Raw genomic sequence first — 5948 nt, 5'->3', positions numbered from 1 at the left:
CGGCGATCTGCTTTTAATTGTGCAGACATAGAGGAGGTGTGAATATAGATGTGTTGCCATGACTCTTGCCCACTGGCCTGCATGTATTCACTGAGTAGACTCTTGGACTACAACAAGTATGTATTCTGATTGCCAACAGTAGTAATATGTTGAGTGTGGCACTTGATAATCAACTGTATAATCATTCTCAATGTGGAGTGATTGACCTGTGCTCAGCCACCCTCTCCTTGCAACATGATGCAGGCAGGCAATAGATGAGAAAACAAAGTGCTGCAATAGGGTGAAGGCAGAGGTTGAATATGAGTACAGACAGAGAGAGAGATGGAGAGAGAAGGAAAGAGAGAGACAGACATACAGATGTAGGATCTTAATTTGAGCCAGTTTGCTACAGCAGGAAAATAATTCTGCAGCAACAGGAAATGTGAATTATGATGTGGATTATAATTAATGGACATTTTTTGTAGGGGTTGATACATTTTCTGTTTGGGCAAATCAAGTCTGACATTTTAAAATGGAAATGACAAACTTTAGAAGCCTTTTGTAATACAATACAAGTTTGCATTTCTTGCTCTGCAGTACAAATCTCAGCAACAAAAGAGTGATCAAATTAAGATCCTACATCTGTACAGACAGACAGACATACAGACATACAGGCAGACTAGGTCTATAGTAATAGGCTGCTCCAGTGTTCTGGAACTTGATGATGTCACAATGCCACTTTACCAGGGATGGAGCACTAGTTATTCTAAGGGAACATTATGAGGTAACGTTGCCACGGAAACACACTTCTAACATAATCCCAGACCACATTAAAAATTGTTAGACAAGCTCAGGAAGAGCGTGTTAGCTACATCTCTCAACCTATAACTGATTTGATTAATTACAACAGTACACTACCCTAGCGTGTTATGGGTCAGACACTTAGTGACCCTGTCCCTCTGGTCTCCCCTAGGGAGCAACCAAAGGAGACCCATAAACATAAAAATAAACCCAAGGAGAAGAGCATCCCTCCAGCCCTGACCTTTCTTCAGCTGTTTACACTGCTGAGCTGCGTCAGGATGAAGAAGACACCATTTGATCCCTCCCAGAGTGGTGAGGGGAGAAAGGCAACAACGATACACGATACGAACAACAATAATGACTCTGATACTGGTGAGTGTGAGGAGGTGTCTATTGACTAGTGCTGCTACATAGTACAATTATTTAGGCTTCACTTGGAGGAAATGTTTCACTTACAGGCTCTGACTATTCTGCAGGTGATGTGAAAAGGATCAAGGACAAGAGTAAAGGAAAGGTTCGGAAAGAGAAAGTTTGGATTGAAGTTCAGAAATCTCAGGACCACAAACGCAGAACGACACCGGAAACAGAAAAAGACATTAAACAAAGATCTAACTCGGTAAGACATCCAAACCTGCTTATCAATGAGGATTTGCCAATGCATTTGATAATTGATAATGACCACAATAAGGAAAACACAGTATATTGTGTTGAATTTGATACTTTGACACTGCTTGACAAATGTGATAATGTCACAATGCCCCTTCGGATGGGGTAGGCCCTACTAGTTAAAAAGTCTTAACGGAATCCATGGAACGTCCCAACTCTGACCTTACCCCCATTGAAGTTGAAATTGAAATGGTTAAGGTAAGGGTTAAGGTTAGAGTTAGGGTAAGGGTAGAGGTAAGGTTAGGGTTTAGGGTAGGGATGTCTCAAGGATCTCGGATAGCACTAACCCTAGTTATTATTGGGTAACATTTTGCCATGGAAACACACTAGAGCTCATTGGCTATTGATATTGTAGTTTGAAATATCAGTAGATTTCTAACTGATGTACTGATTGTGACCCTGAGGTCTCCCCTGTGGAGAAAGCAAAGGAGACCCAGCAGAAAGAGAAGAAGCAGAGCATCTATCCAGCTGTGGCGGCCCTGCAGCTGTTCACTCTCTTCTGCTGTGGAGGGAAAGTCAAGCTGAAGAAAACTCGTCCCTCTCAGCACAGACAGAGTAAAAAGGACCAGGACGAAGATAATGCATCTGATACTGGTGAGTGTTATGGGTTGTCTGTTGATTAGATATAGAATGATATTGCTCCACTTGGAAAGATGTGTCTTCAAAATCAAAAATTCTAATCTAAAGAGGCTCAGACTGGTCTGGAGGAGATGTTACAACCAAAAAGGTCAAGGACAAGAGTAATGGAAAGGTAGGGAGGGAGAAAGACTGGACTGAAGTCCAGCTATTGAAATCATCTCAAGACCACGAACCCAGAAGTACAACACCAGAAACAGACAAGGGAACTAATTTGGGACAAAGACCGAACTCTGTGAGACAAGCAAACATGCTGTATCATATTTTATTGTGAGCAAAAGATCTTTCCCATAATGTTTTATCATTGGGTATTGCAATTGTCTTATGCAGGCAAATCAAAGGACACCCCGGCAAGTGAAGACCCATGTGGAGAAAATTTACATAAGTCCTGACTCTCCGACTCTACCACGTGCCCACGTAAGTTACTGAAACCTGACTTACTATACGGACAGACAGAGATTCACACATCCAGGCAGTTTCCCCTCTGACCTCAACCTAACCCCCCTTTTCCTCCGGGTAGAGCTCCCTCTCCCAGTTCTCCCTGGCTAGGAACCTGGCCATCCTCCCGCTGGAGTGGCAGCTACCTGGAGTCCCTCTGACCACCTCGTCTATGGCAACTAGGACAGAGAGAAAGCCATCCACTACCAACACTTCGACACAGGCGCAGACAGAAACACAGACAACAGATATGAACACAGACACACAGACCACTGCCACCTCTCAGAGACAGATCTCCATGGTGACCACCCAGTCATCAGAGACCATGACAGAGGTTCACACATCAGACTCAAGCTCCCAGAACTCCACTCCTGACATGGCACTGACCCCTGAGAGCACTAAGGACATGATTGCTACTGATGAGGATGTGAAGGATGACTCTGCTGAAGATTTGATCTCCACCCTAACAGACACCTCTATGGAGAAATCCGTCAGTGAGACCAGCCTGAAAGCCCTCATCGCTGAGGATGAGGAAGATAACAATGAGATGAAGGATATGGCTGCCTCCGCTAGCCCTGCAACTGATAATGCCAATGAGGATGCAAAGCTACTGGAGCTTGCAGCACTTTATGACTACATGTTGACAGTGGAGACCGAGCTGTAGGCCTAATGAACATTTCAATATAGCAAAAGCTATACTATGATCAATTAATAAAAACAGTTAATATTTCTGCAGCAAATGTTCACTACTGTTGATATGTGAAGCAGAATGCTTAGGTAAGGCATATGTGTTTTAAATTCACAAAAAATTATAAATAAACAAAAATTATATCAAACCACTACAGGTAGGGAAGAGTGAATACATCAGCATTGAGTTAATTTGGTCAATAATTATCCATGGGCATATTACATTCTGTAATATATGAAATAACAATCACCCACAGTGAATACAAAGCAGACGTGTTCTATTTTCTCCCTCCGTCCTTCCCTCCCATGTCCTGATGAGGTTTAGATTGTCTTGTTATCCACCCCTTCAACTGTTTAGCATTTTAATAACGCCTCGCAATCTCAGGGCCTAATTATTTTTGATTCACATGCTTAAAATAGAGCCCACATATCACCACATATCTGAGAGGCCTGAAGGTGCTGTGTTACTGGTGGGTTTCCAACAGATTACAGGGAGATTGGTGAAATAAGTCAACCTAAATAGGGACGATAGGAACATTATCATACTACAGCCTCATTCTCTTTGCCTATATTACAGCAGGGAGGATATATTGGTGTCATCAGAGTAATGGAGTACCACACATACTGTATGTACCTCATGTTTTCACACATCATGATGTAGTCCTTGTAAGATAACTCTGGAGCGTGATCTTGTCATTTTATCATTTTGAAGGGTGACAGAATAGTGAGCTTTATCCATGACTTTGAGAATGTAGTTATTTTATGAATTCTCACAGGTACGATTTCTGTCAAACTGCACTTTTCTGTCTCTGTCATGCCTGCGGTCACCAGATGTACAGCCTCCCCAGAGCTGCATATTCCAGTGGCCTACATGCATGGATAATGAGCTGAGAGAAGTAGTTGCAGCACATCGTTTTAGGCTACAGCCAAGCTCTATCTTTAACCTGAGAAACATCTTAGTCCTACATGAGTGCACTCTCCACAACAAAGACCAGCCTGACATCAACATACTGTTGATAAAGTAGACATTGAATTAAATCAACATAACATAGACACTGTACATGTATTTTTGATGATTGTTAATCTAGAAAAGACGCAGAACATATTAACTCTGAAAGGGGAGAGAGAGAAGAGAGAGGGGGATTAATGGGTGAATAAAGAGGAGAGACAGTACAAGGGATGGTGAGATGTGTCCATTTAGGAATTCAAATATTCAACTCCCCAATAAGAGGATCAAAGGTTATCTCACCCAGGTGTACAAACAAACAGACATGCATGTACATACAGACATGCACGGACACACACCTACACACACAAAAACACACACGCACACACCCACTCCTCTATCCACATGAAGTGGTCAGGGCATCACAGTGATCTAGTTACAAGGACATTGAGAGAAGCCATTTCTCTGCTCTAGAGACTGTAACATTGATGAGGTTCACTGGACGCTCAAACACACCTCCAACAGGACCGTGAAATAAAATATTACATCATCATTTTAATCCAAGTACTTTTCATATGACTGCACAGTTAGATAAGTATTACTACAGTGAGGACAATTAATAGAGATCCACACTCTTTTCACACTTCGGTAGGCTATCTATGCCAGGGGCTATTCTAGATCCTGAGCTATGAGAATCCCTTGACCTGGCCGAGCTCCCCTCACTGTACTGTAACACCAGGCTAACACCTATCAAGAGTAATCATGGCCTTAAGTGACCAGTCTATCCTCAGGGGGATACTCCTGACAACACATTGACAGCCAGGCTCTATTACGGTCTGTCAGCTGCTGTTTTTGCTGGCTCTGTCTTTACCCTGCTCATAGGACATGATGGACAGTGTGTGAGTGTGCGTGTGTGTGTGTGTGTGTGTGTGTGTGTGTGTGTGTGTGCGTGCGTGTGCTTGCGTACATGCGCTCATGCCTATGCATGCATGCCTATGTTTGTGTGTGTCCGTGTCTGCATTAATGTGTGTGTGCATGCGTTCCTATGCATGCATGCGTGGGTGCACATGCATATCTGTGTGTGTGTGTGTGTATGTGTGTGTGGGTGTATGACTGAGGGCTGGAATGAACAGTCAACTGTTTCTCATTAGTGTCTAGCTGCAGAGGGAGAGCAATAAGACAGTGATGTATGAATGTCCCTTGAGCAATCAGAGACACTATGAGCCATCATGGGAAGAATATATACACAGCTTGGTACGAGACTCTGAAACAATGAATGGGTTTGATAGACAAAACATTTTTATACTCTACTACAGTGTTTCCCAACTCCGGTCCTCGAGTACACCCAACCAGTGGAGGCTGCTGAGGGGAGGACAGCTCATAATAATGGTTGGAATGGAGTAAATGGAATGGTATCAACAACATGGTTTTCATCTGTTTGATACCATTCCATTCACTCCATTCCAGCCATTCCACTCCAGCCATTATTATGAACCGTCCTCCACTTATGAGGAGCCTCCACTGCCCCCAACAATAGATATCTTGTTGTGGCCCCGGACAAGCACACCTGATTGTACTTGTCAACTAATCATCAAGCCCTTGACATCTGAATCAGGTGTTTTTGTCCAGGGCTACAATACAAATGTGTACTGGAGGACTGGAGTTGGGAAAAACTGTGATAATATAATACTATATGATGCAGATTCTCTCTCTCTCTCTCTCTCTCTCTCTCTCTCTCTCTCTCTCTCTCTCTCTCTCTCTCTCTCTCTCTCTCTCTCCCTTCCTCTGAACCGTA

The sequence above is a fragment of the Coregonus lavaretus genome (genome assembly GCF_964263955.1).
Source record: "Coregonus lavaretus genome assembly, contig: HAP1_SCAFFOLD_1286, whole genome shotgun sequence".
Lineage (NCBI taxonomy): Eukaryota > Metazoa > Chordata > Actinopteri > Salmoniformes > Salmonidae > Coregonus > Coregonus lavaretus.
This window is presented reverse-complemented; position numbering follows the sequence as displayed.